This window comes from Canis lupus, chromosome X (genome assembly GCF_048164855.1).
Source record: "Canis lupus baileyi chromosome X, mCanLup2.hap1, whole genome shotgun sequence".
Classification (NCBI taxonomy): domain Eukaryota; kingdom Metazoa; phylum Chordata; class Mammalia; order Carnivora; family Canidae; genus Canis; species Canis lupus.
In genome coordinates this window covers 31603447-31619564 of record NC_132876.1, presented here as the reverse complement: position 1 = coordinate 31619564, position 16118 = coordinate 31603447, and the positions used below count along the sequence as shown (strand labels likewise).

Here is a 16118-nt window from a genome sequence, read left to right as displayed (position 1 = left end):
TCTCCAAGGCAATGTTCATGGGCCACAGACAATCTCTAAGGTGGTTCCAGCTAAGATTCTCTAAGAATAAATGCTCACTTATTTCAAAGATAAGGAAACTGTTGCAATTAGTCAAACATCCAGTTTACTCAATTGTTGCCCTTAACATTCTGCAGATGTCATCAAATTAAAAAAATGGAACACAGTGAGACATAAACAGCCTGATAAGCTAAACCTCCTCATCACAACCTTTTCCCCTGACCAAAAACAAACACGGATTCCCTGACTGGAACTCCTGAGACAGAGTGATGTTTTGAAGTGGTAAATCAATTGGTGAGTATCTTGTTAGAATGAATAGATTAAACATTCTCAAGTCTTTGGTCTGAGCTTCCACACTCACAATTGTTTGTGTGAAATACTGAAAATGACTCCCTTCTGTAGGCAGCATCCCAGGACCCCAGCCCAGCTGAAGGAGCTTACCCCAAACTCTTCTGTATTGAAGGCAGATCTGTATGGGGGACTAGCATGCATGTCTGAGAAACTCTGTGAGGCCCCCTCCCCTCTGAGCTTCACATCCGGTGACTTGAGTTGCTACAGCTGCATCCAGAGTACTTTTATGTGCACTTCCTCTCCTGCCATCCTGCATACCTCCCCCATGTACAAAAATTCTCAGCTCACCCACTCCCCACCCTCTACCCCCATAGGTAGTTTATGACTCTTCTTAAAAAGTTTTTATTGGGGATCCCTGGGAGGCTCAGCGGTTTAGCGCCTGCCTTTGGCCCAGGGCGTGACCCTGGAGTCCCAGGATCGAGTCCCGTGTCGGGCTCCTGGCATGGAGCCTGCTTCTCCCTCTGCCTCTCTCTCTGTCTCTCATGATGAATAAATAAATAAAAATAAAAAGGTTTTATTTATTTATTCCATTAAGTAATCTTTACATCCAACATGGGGCTTGAACTCACGACCCTGACTGTCAACTGAGCCAGCCTGTTTATGACTCCTTTTTTTTTAAGATGATTTTTTTTTTTTTTTATTTATTTGAGAGAGAGAGCGCGCGCACGTGTGCAAGCAAGCAGGAGAGGTGCAGAGGGAGAAGAAGAAAGCAGACTCCTCTCCTGAGCAGGGAACCTGACGTGGGGCTCGATCCCAGGACCCTGAAATCATGTCCTGAGTCGAATGCAGACACTTAACAGACTGAGCCACCCAGGCACCCTATGACTTTTTTTTAAAGATTTTATTTTGGGGATCCCTGGGTGGCTCAGCGGTTTGGCGCCTGCCTTCGGCCCAGGGCGTGATCCTGGAGTCCCGGGTTTGAGTCCCATGTTGTGTTCCCTGCGTGGAGCCTGCTTCTCCCTCTGCCTGTGTCTCTGTGTCTCTCTCTGTGTGTCTCTCATTAGTGAATAAATAAAATCCTTAAAAAAATAAAATAAATAAAAGATTTTATTTTTAAGTAATCTCTATGTCCAATGTGGAGCTCAAACACACAACTCTGAGATCAGGAGTCGCACACTCCTCAGACTGAGCCAGCCAGGTGTCCCTATGACTTATTTGAACAGCTTTGAGAGCTCATGACTTTTTGGCCAGGGAGCAGGGAATCGCTGGCAAACACATCCCTACGTGTGAACACTGAATGGTGTGAGAAATAATGGTCCTGTCAGATTTGATAGATGATAGATAATGAAATGTGCAGGTCAGAGGAAGGAAATGGATGTAAAGATATAGAGATTTAGAATGGGAAAGTGATAAGCGTTTATGAAATATAGGGGAGGGGCACCTGGGTGGCTCAGAGGTTGAGCGTCTGCCTCCGGCTCAGGGTGTGATCCTGGAGTCCCAGAATCGGGTCCCACATGGGGCTTTCCACAGGAAACCTGCTTCTCCCTTGGTCTATGTCTGTGTCCATCATGAATAAATACATAAAATCTTTTTTAAAAAGATATTTATTAAAAGCCATACAGCTTTACTTCATACTTTCAAGTGGCTGCTTAATATTTGTGTAGCTATATCGTAATTCATAAAATACAAACATGCTTAAACCTCTCCTTTCAAACAAATCCCTAGATCTGTCTGCAGCATCACCTTGTGGTTCACCTAGGAATTGCATCACAGAACAACATCAATATAAGGGAATTTTCTTTTCTTTTTTAATATTTTATTTATTTATTCATGAGAGACACAGAGAGAGGGAGGACCCTGGGATCACGCCCTGAACCGAAGGCAGACGCGCAACCACCAGACAAACCACCCAGGCGTCCCAAGGGAATTTTAATAAACCATTTAGACTGAAGTCGCTGTTTTGAAACTCGGAAACTTAGCACAAGGTAAATATTGCTGGTATGGCCAGAGCAAAGTGGAGTCCAGCAGCTGTGATGCTGATGTGGTTTTTTGGGACCCATCCACTCATTACATTGTCATGCAACCTTCGGACAATAGTTCTTGCTTTGCGCACCCGTTATCCCTCTCCACGCCCAAATGAAGCATCTCCCCTGTGCCCCTCACCCCGACTTGGAGGAGACAAGAACACAGTCAGCTGATGGCAAGAAGTTGCTTCTTAGAAGAGGGTGAGGTTAGAACACTAGCTGATCCCCTGTGTGTATCGCTTTACTCTGTTAGAGAAGCGCGGCAAAGCCTAATTGGTGGTGATGAAGCGGGGCTCTGGCCTTTGGACTGCCTCTGACTCCCGCTTCTCCCTCCTCCCAGTCGTGTGACTTCTGGGCCTCAGTTTCCTCATCCATAAAAAGGGGGTGATAACAGTAGTATCTATTACATAGAATCATCGTAAGGACTAAGTGTGAGGTATGTGGGAAACGCTCACATATAGAAAGGAACTAACAAACATTTCCAATACCGGGATTAGTAGTGGTCATTATTGTGTTCCCTTCCCTCCCTGTCAGGCTGTCACAGACCTAAGGAAGTTCTCACTGGTGCTCTCTGATTGAGGGAGGGCCATTGCTATCCTTCAAATCCTAAAATCCCTTTTATATAAACGTAATATATGTCCAGTAATGAATATCTGTACAACACTGCTAAGCATGAAGAAAAACGTTTAGAAAGCCTATAGTCCTCCTTCTGCCGAGAACATTCCTTCTCTTCCCACTTCCTCCAACATCAGGCTGGCTTCTGCTTCTCCTTCAGGTGACATGACTTTCTCCAAAGAAACCTTCTTTTAATCAGCCACAGCGGAATTGGCGGGGGGGTCACCAACGTGCTCCCCCAATACCCTGGACTTCCTTCACCACGCTGCAATTGCCACACAGTGGCTGTGAGCTTCCTGAGGGCAAAGACCAGGCCATGTTTTCCATCAATCTCTTCTCATAGTAAGTGCTCGGAAAATGTATATTGAATTAATGAATGAATGACAGATCTAAGAATAGGTTTCGGCTTTTGGAGACTATGTGATCTAAGTGCTGAGCTGGAGGAATGGTCTCCTCGGCAGAATATTTCCCCAGGTTTTTCCATCTGAGTCACATCAGGGAAAGTGACAGGCTGTGTGCCTTCTTTCCCCTAGACTGACCTGCTGACCATTGGCAAATGTCTGGCTTCCACTTCCACCACTTTCTCTTTGTCTCTTTGTCTCTTTGTCTCTCTCTCTCTCTCTCTCTCTCTCTCACACACACACACACACACACACACACACTTATGTCAGCCTTATTTCTATCTCTCCCGTGATCTCCACATTCTCTTTCAACCAACAGATCACGCAGGCCAGTAGTCCCAGGACAGAACAACCCAAAAAACTGTGAAATGATGTATCGCTTAGCAGATCATGTCACATTTCCCTTCCTTTGCAGGAGGGGTTTGGAGGAGGGGCTTCACATTCAGAAATCCTTAACCCCACTTTGTGTCTCCGTGATGTTGATAGCCTGACTCTGCCCATATAGCTGGGAAGGCCTCGGCCAGCTCTTCTGCAAAGAGGGCGGCCTCTTGCTGCAGACTCCTGCTTTGGAACGATGGATGTTTTCAAATCAAAGAGCCCTTGTCCGCTTCAACCTTTTCTTTTTGCCCAGGGAGCTCAAGTTACTTGCCCAAGTCTGCAGCCAAACAGGCACCAGAGCTCTCACCTCTGTTCTTCTTGTCTGGGGCTCTATTCTCGGTTAGCTCCCACCCTGTGCTCTAAAAGGCCCCATTCACGAAAGTGTCCTGACAGTGAGAGAGGCCAGGAACACACGGAGGGCGCCGGTCGGTGCGGCTACGGAATTAATCAGATAGAGCTTAGCACTCTTAGGGTCTGCACTGTGTGCGTTTCCCAGAAACTGCACTCTTCCAGATGTTTTCCAGCTGACTGTCCACCTAAGCACTGGCTGGCTTTATGGTGAGGCTTTAAGGAAGACAGTCCATTGGCCAGCCCCTTCATTAGGGCTCTAACAGAAGCCGAGAATAATAATGAGCGTCACTTGATTCCATCCCTTTCTTTCCATCTGCATTTCTCCATCCTTTCTTCCCAGACACAGTGGTTCCTGTGAGCCAGGGTGGCTTCCTGGGGTAGACGCGTCTACCTGAAGACCTGTAGAGCAGGATGAAGATGCCAGCCCTCCAGATAAAGCCTAAATGATGGGCTTCAGCCCCCGCTGAGGTTTAACCATAATGTCACAGCTGGCCCCCTGCTCACACCGAAACTTCGCTCACTCTGCTCAGCATACAAACCAGGAAAGCTGGTTTCTGATCCCAGTTTGGCCACTACTCACTCTGTGGCCTTTTGGGCCACTTAATCTCTGTGGCCACTTAATCACACTTTACTGTCTGAGTGTTTAAACTACGTCAGTGTTTCTCAAAGTGTGTTCCATGGAGTCCTTGGGTTCAGGGGAAGGATCTCAGAGTGAGTAGGGAAGACAATGGCTTCGGTTTTCTTTGTTTTAGAGCATAAATTTTTGTGGCTCGGTGGCTACAAAATTACAAGAAACATTGGACGAGAAAACTGTCATGTTCACTTTCAGTTGTAATAGTATAAAATCCTAGGTTCTTTCCCAGTTTCCAAAATGCACCTGTCTTATAATGAAAGATTCTGGTGGGTTTTGTTCTAAACATAGAAGCTCAAATGAGAACACTCAAAGAGCACATCCATGGCACTCCTCTAGAATCATCTCTAAGCTGGTGACACCCAAAGGATGCTGGCCCATCCTGTATGCCAGGGACTGTTGTGATGTACTAACATGTGTGATACATTTACTATCTCGTGTTGTTCTCATGGCAACTCTATAGAGTAAGCACTGTTATCTCTGTTTTACAGACGAGGAAACTGAAGCACAGAAAGTTTAAATAACTTGCACATCTTTGTCAGTTTGAATTGCTATACTGAGTTATCATAAGTTTTCATTCATTTAGTACAAATGTTCATTATGTCTATGGCAGACTCGGCTTGCTGCCTATCAAAGAGTCATTCTCCCTACTTCCTTAGTGACACAACCTGATTACATTACAGGTGACAGTGTGTTCAGCTGTAAGAGATGAATCACAATTGCTTTACGCCAGCCATGCAAGCCTTTGCTAGTGATGGATATAAAGGTGGCCAGTGACCTAGTTTTGACTAACGGCACATGAGGAGGACCCTCAAGGAACTTCTGAAAGAGATTTTTCCTCTCTGAAAAAGAGACGCATATGAGAAAGGCCTGCACCAACCTATTCCTTGAGATACAAGGGTTAGGAAGCAATGAATGGTGCAGTGGCAGCCATCTCTGAACCATGAGGGAAGACATTCTTATACTGTGGATGTCAGAGCAAAAAAGACAAAAATGTTTTTTTAAGGTTTTATTTATTTATTCATGAGAGACACACACAGAGAGAGGCAGAGACATAGGCAGACGTTGAAGCAGGATCCCCACAAGGAGACTGATGCAGGACTTGATCCCAAATTCTGGGATGACACCCTGAGCTGAAGGCAGACACTCAACCACTGAGCCACCCAGGTGCTCCAAGACAAAAATATTTTTAATATCGTTGAGTTGCTACACAATCCCCTCTGGGACTGCCCTCCTCCCAACTTCTTGTTAAGTGGGATAATAAATGTCCATATAAGCTTAAGTCACTCTTAGTTGGGGAATTTAATTGCTTGAGTTGAAGTCATCTAAATTAGTATCCTTCATCCAGGAAACTGTCCTTCTGTTTCACCATCAATCCAGGTCTTGAAATGTTTTCGAGATGTAGCTCAAACCCTATCTGCAGACCTCATCAACCTCTTTCTGTTGAGGTTCTGAATTAGTGTTTACCATGTGTCCTACAGTTCAGTATTTCATTACGATGAGGTTTTGTGAAACTTTTCACTCCAGTTTCTCTCAGGTTCATTTTGACTCTCCAACTAGACTAAGTTCCTTGAGGAATGTGCCTTCTGCTAGCTTATTTATCACCAGCACTGCCAGCAGTACCTAACACTGTGCTGTACATATGGTAGTCATCAAACTTCTTTGTCTGAATAAAAATGATGGCAATAATTATCGAAATTTTTAGCACTAAGAGGCACCTCGTGTCTCTCCTCACGATAAGTTCACTTTTACTCTAGGACAAGTAACTCAAGTCCAAAGTAAACGGGTGACATTTTATGAGCTCAGGGCATTTTCTTGAGATTTGACAAGTTCTTAAAGATTATTTGACTCTCAAATCTATACTGTAGAACCTAGAAATTGGTGTCTCTCTGAAATGGCTGTACATTAGAACCACCTGGGGAACTTTTTTAAACACACAGATACCAGGGTCCCAACCCAGAGATTCTGACTTCATAGGAGGTGTGATCTGGGCAGGAGAGGTTTTAAGAGTTGAGACCCACTGCTGTAGATGGCTGTGTTGAAGTCCTAAAGCAGGGTGCTTAAACTCTAGTGTCCATAAGAATGACCTCTGGTTTAATGTCAAATGAGGATTCCTAAGCCTCACAACTGGAGAATCTGAGTCTGAGTTGGGCCCAGGGGTCTGCATTTGGAGAAAATAGCCAGGTGAGTCAGATGTATGTGGTTTGTGGGCTACATTTTATAATCAGAAAATTCTGTGGCCCATTTTTTACTTGCTTAAAAGTACACTTTTAACAGAATATTTATCTGTAGCTGTTATAAATCAGATAGGGGAAGGAGCTCCTGGATGGCTCAGTCGGTTGAGCATCTGACCCTTGATTTCATCTCAGGTCAGGACCCCAGGATCCTGGGATCAAGCCCCACCTTGGGCTTTGTGCTCAGCACATGCTCTCTTGCTCTCCCTCTCTCTCAAATAAATAAAATAATCTTTAAAAAAAAAAAGGAGAGAGAAAGCTCAAGTCAAAGAAAGTGATAGCCCAGTGGATTCTTTTTTTTTTTTCTAAGATTTTGTTTATTTATGAGAGAGAGAAAGAGCACCCAATGCAAGCAGGGCAGAGGGAGAGGCAGGCTCCCCGCTAAGCAGGGAGCTGGATGCAGGATTCGTCCCAGGAACCCGAGATCATGACCTGAGCTCAAGGCAGATGCCCAACTGACTGGGCCACCCAGGCGTCCCATCCCAGTGGATCCTGGCCCAGAGTCATATATTCGGTTCTGGATACCACAGTTTCAGGACACTAGGGAGTCTCCAGCGAAGGGAGACCAGCGTGGAGAGGAACCGGGAAATCCCATGGCCACATGCACTCAGGCTGGACGACAGAAGTCTTCTGGGTTAGTCTTCAAATACCTACGGGGCAGACACGGGAGGAGACAGACGGTTCTCTGGAGCTGCAGAGGGAAAATGGGAAGGTTAGTTTGGAGTTAACGAGGAGCCGGTTCAGTAGGAAGACTTTCTAACAGTAAGACTTTAATAAGTACCAACTCCTAATGACTTGTTTTGAGCTGCCGTCCGAGTTTAAAAAAGAGAAGCTGAATGAGCATTGGTCCAGAAAATGCTGAATGAGTTTCAGCACTCGAAGAAAAATTAGATAAGATGACCTCTCAGCGCTCCATCAACTGGATGCTGCAGCTTGCAGAAATACCTTGGTGCCTCGGGAGTTGTTAGGGTAGGGAACTTAGAATAAACGGAAATGCAGAGGACGGTGGTATCATAAAGGAAAGGGACCACAGGGTAAGGAATGCGGGCAGCCTGCAGAACTAGAAAGGGCAGGGAAACCTCTTCTTCCGCAGAGCCCCCAGAGGCAATGCAATCCTGCTGACGCTTTGATTTGGGGACTTCTGGCCTCCAGATCTGTAAAATAATAAAGACGTGTGGTTGTACGCCAAGTTTGTGGTGATCTGTCAGAGCAGCGATAGAAAACTAATAAAAGGGCAGCGCGGGTGGCTCAGCGGTTTAGTGCTGCCTTGGGCCCAGGGCGTGATCCTGGAGACCCGGGATGGAGTCCCGCGTCGGGCTCCCTGCATGGAGCCTGCTCCTCTCTCTGCCTGTGTCTCTGCCTCTCTGGCTCTGTGTCTTTCATGGATAAATAAACAAAAATCTAAAAAAAAAAAAAAAAACCAACAACAAAAAGAAAACTAATAAAACCACCTCCGTATGAAAGACCAGCAGATTTTAGGGAAGGAGAGGTGGGTCCCTGGGCATTTGGCCACTGAAGTTGGCATTTATAAGATTTTTTGGGGAAATGTAGTTTGTCGTTTGGGGGTTTGGGTTGGTTCATTGGCTTCCTTTGCCACTTAAAAATCCCGGAATAAGAAGAGCAGATGCCAGTTTTCGATGGTCTCCAGACAGCTTTCTTATCTGGCCCTCCAGAAACCTGCAAGTCTTGACAACGATCGTGGGGCAGTTTGAGGGCGCGGCTCTGTTTCATGTGCCCTGTCCACCCTCCCCACACCTTGCACCCCTCAAGTTCTGGGAAGCCCACCGGGAACCTCCATCTGATAACTTTCTAACTCAGCAGCTGCTCATACCTTCGATCTGCCACGTGGGTAGAGTTCTTTTTCATCCTTGCTAACACCTTGCTTTGTAATGGGGTATCTAGCCATTTACTCATTTAAGCAATAAACTTTGCTCCTCTCCATGCACGTTAGCTGATTGCTGTTTGGATACAGTCCCACTCCAGGACTTTATCCTGGCTGTTTGCTCCAGAACGTTCTTTCCTCAGATATCCGGATGATGAACTCTCTTATTTCCTCCAAGTCTTTGCTTATCTGCCACTTACTTTTTTTTTAGATTTATTTATTTATTTATTTATTCATGAGAGAGAGAGAGAGAGGCAGAGACACAGGAAGAGGGCGAAGCAGGCTCCCCATGGGGAGCCCTAATGTGAGAGTTGATCCCTTGATCCCGTGACCCCGGGATCATGACCTGAGCCAAAGGCAGACACTTAACCGCTGAGCCACCCAGGCGTCCCTGTCTGCCACTTTCTTAACGGACCCTACCGTGACTACCCTACTTAATATTCACACACACACACACACTCAAATATTCACACACACACACACACACACACACACACTCCCTTTTCTTGCCCATTTTTTCACAACACCTGTCTTCTCCTAACATAAAATACGACTTCTCTATTATGTTTATTGTTTAGGGTCTGTCTTCCCCCCATTAAAATGCTAAGGACACAAAGTGCTGGAATTTGTATCTTTTATGTTCCCCAATAGAGCCTAAGCACCAAGAATAATTCCTGGAACATAGTAGATACTCCGTTGAATGAATGAATTAATTCTCCTCTGTGCTCATGCTAGGCCAGGTCCTGGGGAATAGCCATAGAAGAATACGAGCTTGCATGACTTATGATCTGCCCACCAGTACCGCACACAGGTTCGATTTCACTTCGGCTAAGCTGTAAACACTTGGGGGCACGTCCACTTTCTTACTTCCAGCCAGTCCCCAGGTACTCAGCCCCGTTCCCCCACTCCTCAACACATTGCTGTTCTAGTGTTGCCCATTCGCCCACATTTCTCTCCTCTATTCAGTGGAAAGGAATGAGTGCAAAGGGAGTTAAATCACTCCTTTCCACAGATCTAGGTTCTTATAGATGCATTAAAGTGCTTTGAGAAAAGCACAGAAGATGTTTAGAACAATAGTTTTGGGGGTTGTCCAACATACATTTGTAGGGAAACCTCAAACGACTCCCAGACTTCAACAAAAGTTCAGGTGTGCTTTGCCTTCCATAAACCCAATACAGGAGAGCTCAAAGACTTATGAAGGGGAGCAGAATACAATACCCCAAAGTGTGTGTCACTTTGGCATGTGGAATGTTTTGAGCTGAAGACAATTAAAACCCAACAAGCTCAGGAAAAGCTTTCTATCTCCCCCGTAACCGCTTAAACGAATTTAGATAGGATGCCTGTACCAGGAAGACAGCTATTGCCAGAGATCACTTTTTTTTTAGAGGAAAAAGAGGTGGGGAGGGGCCAGGGGGGAGGAGAGAGAATCTCAAGCAGGTGCTGCACTCGGCATGGAGCCTGATGTGGGGCCCCATCTCACCCCCCTAGGATCACCACCTGATCGGAAATCAAGAGTTGGATGCTTAACCGCCCGCACCACCCGGGCGCTCGGAGAGATAACTTTTCATATCAGAAAGATGTACCTGCCTGGCATGGTAAATATTTGTTTACCCAACATTTGCTCTTCTCATCTTCGAAGGACTTGCCCTCTTCCCCTTTGAAGCCCCAGACCGCTACCCTGTTCTCCTCAGCCCAGGATGACACGGAACCCTCTGGTATCTGATTGCCTGGGAGTCACATATTTTTATTTGTTTGTTTTTCTCCTGTTATTCTGTCTCATGTCAATTTGATTATTAGGCCAGCCAAAGAATCAGAGAAGTGCCAAAAGGACAAGTGTTTCTCTCCTACGCTTATAAAACCAGATTGGGTCTGAGAGTGGCAATTTGCATTTCAAAGGATGCTTCACTTCACGGAAAGAATTTACTGCAGGGTTATTTTAAAGGGTTTGCTCAATTGAAAATTTTGAGCCTGAATGTCACAAAATGGAGGATTAAGTGATGCATGTTACATTCCTACGGTGGACTATTAAACGGTTATTAAAAGCTGTGTCCCTAATATAATGGGAAGGTGGTAATGTTGTAATGAGGGGGAGAGTTAGAAAGGAAATTGTATAATTACGTAGGGGAGGAATATTTGCCAACCTAAAATGTGTTTCTTTGGCATGTGGATTATTTTAAGCTGATTATATTTAAGAAATAGAAGACTCAAGTTTTTCTTTTCTGCCTCTTCTCTAAGTGCCTAAAAGAATTTAGAGGACCTGTTTCAGGAAGGGAATAAACAGTCACCCTGGATATCTACATTATGATATGAACCAGGGCTGGTGGACAAGAAGGAAGTGAGCAAAATCTGTTAAAATTCCTCTCTATGTCCCATTGTTTCTATATGATCCAGCAAACGTTTGTTTGCTAAACATTTACTCTTTTTTCATCTTCCTAGGAATTGTCTTCTTTCTTTGGAAGATCCAGAACCCTAATCCCTTCTCCTTACCTCTAGACAGCATAGAAACTTCAACTGCATAACTGCCTGGGAGCCTCATATTTTTGCGGAGCCCCCTCCTGTTAACCTGTCTCAGGTTAACCTGTCTGATGTCTCACTTTTTCCTTTAAATCTGTCTCTTGTCAATTTAATTCTTAGACCAGCCAAAATATCCTTGAATGGCAGAGAAAACCTGTACTTTTCAACAATTAAAATGGTCTTTTAAATTCCATAATAAAGAGACTGGAAAAACACCAACCAAATTATTAACAGGAATTGTTCCCGAGCACTGAGATTGCAAATACTATCTTTTGTCTTTTGAATTGTTTGCCCACGTTTTCTATACTATCATTTTCATTATGAAGATTAAAATAAGGGGTGCCAGTCTGAGAAGCATGCAACTCTTCATCTCCGGGTTGTGAGTTCGAGCCCCACATTGGGTGTAGGGATGACTAAAATAAACTAAAATAAATAAATAAATAAAACAATACAAAAATAAAGATTAAAATAAACCTTTAAAAACAAAAATCCACCTTTGTATCCTAAAAATTCAGTTCGCACAAAACTTATCTGAATTGTCCTTATTGGGGGATGTGGGGGAGGGAGAAAAAGTTCTGGGACAACTGCTTATTAAATCTTTATCTAATTCTCCCATTTACTTAAGAATGGATCTGTAATGTCCAGAACTAAGGCAGAAGAGTGGAAAAAAAAAAAAGTCGACGATCCTTTTAAGAAAACGCGTGGCAGTTGCTTCCGTGGAGAATGAGGGGAATCACTTACGCGATTATTTCAAACCCCTGGCATTTTGCGGGCTGGAAAGGAATTGGTTCAATGGGGGTCACAGCTGATTTGTTCTTTGAATCCAACGGGAGAATTCCGCTTAAAGGCTCAAGACTGGTAGGTAGGGCTGTACGAGAAGAGGTGGAGGCGGTGATGACAAACCAATAAATTAAAGGAGGCCGTTTGCAGAAATCGCTGAGTCAAGAGTCGGGCAATCACGTGAAGTTTTTAATAAAAACGAAACTAAACCAAAAGTGGGGAGCTCCCCCCCACCCCCTCGTAGTATGGTCACAGGCGCGGGGAGCGTGGGTAATGCGTGCTGCGGCTCCTCCGCTGCCCCCCGCGCCCCCCGCGGGCCGGAGCCCAAGGCGCGGCGGGAGGAGGGGCTCTGGGCGGCGGGCGCGCCTCGGCGCTGGTGGGTGCGCGTGTGGGGAACCGCAGCGCGTCGATCCGACCCGCCGAGACAGCGGCTTTGCGCGTCTCCGGCGTTGGGCCCGTTTGGGGACCTTGCTCGGCCGAGCGACTCTTGCACTTTGAGCGGGTGACTCCGGCGGCTCGGCCGCTTTCCAGGCACTTCTGCAGGGGAGCTCTCCCCCTGGAGGCCTAGCTTCTAAATGCAGCTTGTTTTTGCCGGGCGAGGCTGGCGCCGAGAGTGCAGTGCGGTCCTTACCGGCGGATTATGGCTCCGGGAGGAAAGCACAGGCAAGTGCGGCCCTTCGTGGCCAAGGGAGCCACTTCTGGGCTCAGTGCGGTGGGTGCTTTGACGTCTTTTACTCAGCGTGCGCACGCCCCGGGGAGCCTTTATGAGCGCAGGAACCGCCCGACGCCCGGCTGTGGCGCGCATATACACATGTCAAAGCTCATCACATTGTACACTTTAAATACGTGTAGTGGGGACGCCCGGGTGGCGCAGCGGTTGAGCGTCTGCCTTGGGCTCGGGGTGTGATCCTGGAGTCCCGGGATCGAGTCCCACGTCGGGCTCCCTGCATGGAGCCTGCTTCTCCCTCTGCCTGTGTCTCTGCCTCTCTCTGGGTGTGTGTGTGTGTCTCTCTCTCTCTCTCGAATAAATAAACTCTTTAAAAATAAATAAATAAATGCGTACAGTGTATTGAATGTCAACAATACCTCAACAAACCTTTCAAAAAGAAATACATTCAGAGAAGTAATCAATGGTAATCAAAATTGAGGGACTGATAAAATACGAAAAAAAAAAGGGCGCCTGTGTGGCTCAGGTCATGATTTCAGGGTCCTAGGATTGAGCCCCCCCACCAAAGCTCTCTGCTCAGTGGGGAGTCGGCTTCTCCCTCTCCTACTGTGCGGCTCTCTCTCTCAAATAAAATCTTTAAAAAGTTAACAAAAATATATTTCTTTTATCTTTGTCACTGAGTAGTGAAAAAAATCATGATCTACTGCCTTTTCTTCATGAGTAAACTGTTATTTATTTTAAAGTTTTGAATTTCTGTAAATATAGGCACACGGTTTTACCTGCGAAGTTTTTCCTAAATGAGGACATTTCATTAGTACTTTATTTACTATGGCTGTGACATCTAAGAAAACAATGCTATCAGACCTCAAAAACAGAAGGGGGGCACCTGGGTGGCTCAGTTGGTTAAGCCTGTGCTTTCAGCTCAGGTTGGGAGCTGAAAGCCAAGGGTCCAGCTCAGAAGGGAGTCTGCTTCTTCCTCTTCCCTTGCCCTTCCCCTCTCACAGCTTGTACTTTCTTTTTCAAATAAATAAATAAATAAATAAATAAATAAATAAATAAATAAATAAAATATTAAAAAAAAAACAAAGAAACATCACTGTCCAGTAGAGGTAATGCATCACCAATGTCAGGAAGCAGCCTAAGGAGTCAGGGCCACCCAGGTCTGAACTCATACCCTTAGTGTTTTCTCTGAGCCTTAGCTTCCTCACAGAGTCCCGAGAGAATCAGGGTCCACAGAGGAGGAGCAGAAAGAGGGATCATTTGACCCTTATTCTAGGAGGGCCTCCAATCTGGGCTGCTGGGTAGTAGTAAACTTTTGTGGAATTGCTGGTAGAATGGTTATCACAAACGTTGATCCTAAGTGAAGTCCATGGAACTCTGCTATTAAGGGGTGGGAGTTGGTGAATGTCTCCAAAATCTGAAAGCTTCCCAGGCCTTGGGGACCTTTAAGGAATAAATGAGATAATAATGAGTGTGAAGGCTCTGAACAGTACCGTACAGATAGTAAGTACTGCATTTGATCAATTGACTTATTTTTATTTTGTTATTGTTTGTGGTGGAACCACCTACCCCATAGTATCCTTGTGAGCAGAGCATTAATGAAATCAACAAGTCAAGTTCCTGGCAGACAGCCTGAGATATTTAGAGGTAAACTTAGTGGGTATTTGTTCTCTTCCGCTTTCTCTCTCCTTACTTTGAAATGTTCACCTCAAACTCAGCCCACTCCATGAAGCTTTCCCTACTTTGTGTCCCCTGGCCTAACATGGGGAGCCTTTCCTGTGGCTATGGGGCAGGATGTAGGTGTTGGGGTGGTGGATTTTCCTCTAGCCTTCAGAGTTCTTCTGGCTGGCCTAAAAATTAAATTGACACCAGACAGGCTAAGAGGAGAAAATAAAATGTGATTAAGTACGTATGGGGAGTCCACATAAACATGAGATTCCAAACACAGGCAAAATGAGGCCTGTCCTCTTGAACTAAAGAAAAGCAGAGTAGGATTCTGGGACTACAAAGGAAAGGAAAGCAACTCACAGGAAGATGAAAAAGTAGGTGTTTGGTCAACAAATGTTTGCTGGGCCATCCAGAAACAATGGGACACAGAGAGGAATCTTCATAGACTTTTCTAAATTATTTTGTCTGCAGCCCCTAATTCATAGTATAATGTAGTTATCTGTGGTGGTCACTCTCTTCCTGGAGCAGGTCCTCTATCCAAAGTCTTTTAGGCAATTAGGCAGAGAGGTCAAAGTTTATTCTTGAGTCTTAGGGGCCTTGTTTTCAGCTTGAAATAATCTGTGTGCCAAAGGAGCACATCTTGGGCAAGCACAGGGTGGGAAAGCTAGGTTGGGTCACCTGGCACGGAGGTCAGGACGAGCAGCATCTCAGTTTGCACCAAAGTGTTGCCCTAAAATTTGTGGACTTTAGTTGCTATAAGGGCAAGAAGTGGGGTGTGACAGATTGGGTTTTCCAGAAGCAGGTGCTGAAGTGGAATTTTGGGTGCAAGATGTTTAGAGATCAATATCTGTAAAGGAAATGGGTGGGAAGCAGGATTGGGAAGAGGGAAAAGTTGAACAGTGATGCCAGCCTAACAAAGCCTTGGCCAACTTCACAGAGAGGTCTGGAACAAGTATGGCCCATCAGAGTGTCCCACAACAGGCTAACAAGACCAGGCCTTTATCCCCCTCCGTCTTTCAATCATGAGATGTGGGCTGTCCCAGGAGGGGCATTACCTCATGACATGAAGTGGAGGCAGACCGTGAAGTGGCTGACAGCTGGTGTCCGAGCACACATTCCAAGGTTGGGCAGCAGGTCCTTCCTCCGACGGTGATCAGGATGGTATATTCTCTGTGACTACCACACTGGGGGGTAAACCAACAAGTAACAGTAACACATACCAAGGAGATGTGGTAAACAAAGGGCAATCCCAGTGGGATCCTAAGTTACAGAAATAGTGTGGGTTTCCTCCTAGTCAGTGCCCTGAACTTCCTGACTCTAAGCCAGGAGTCCTTAACCTAGGTTCTGTACATAGAGTTCAGAGGGGCTCATGAACTGGGATGGGAAAAAACATAGCGTCTTTATCTGAACCAGCCTTTTACTGAAATTGAGGATTTCCTTAAACCATGGATATAGAAACAACCCACAGTAAAATTAGCAATACTTTTGACTTAGTCACCAATAGAAACCGTGGATATGTTTTATATCACATCACTATTGTTGTAGGTATCTTGACCCGTGGTTTACGCTCATCAGTATTTCAACATTGTTACTTTTTGCATCTCTAGATCTTGATATTTAATGTGTTAATAGAGAAGCACACACATTTTTAACACATAGTATTA

At 45.4% G+C, this 16118-nt stretch overlaps 1 long non-coding RNA gene across 2 annotated transcripts; it reads left to right on the top strand.

Annotated features, from left to right (window-relative positions):
* Positions 1-159: 159 nt before the first annotated feature.
* On the top strand, positions 160-11012 carry LOC140627748 (uncharacterized). Of its 2 annotated transcripts, none has more exons than XR_012026351.1 (3): positions 160-312; positions 3109-3290; positions 10314-11012. It is a non-coding gene; the product is annotated as an uncharacterized lncRNA (long non-coding RNA). The 2 variants fall into 2 exon arrangements; XR_012026350.1 differs by lacking the exon at positions 10314-11012 and adding an exon at positions 4419-4863.
* Positions 11013-16118: the final 5106 nt, after the last annotated feature.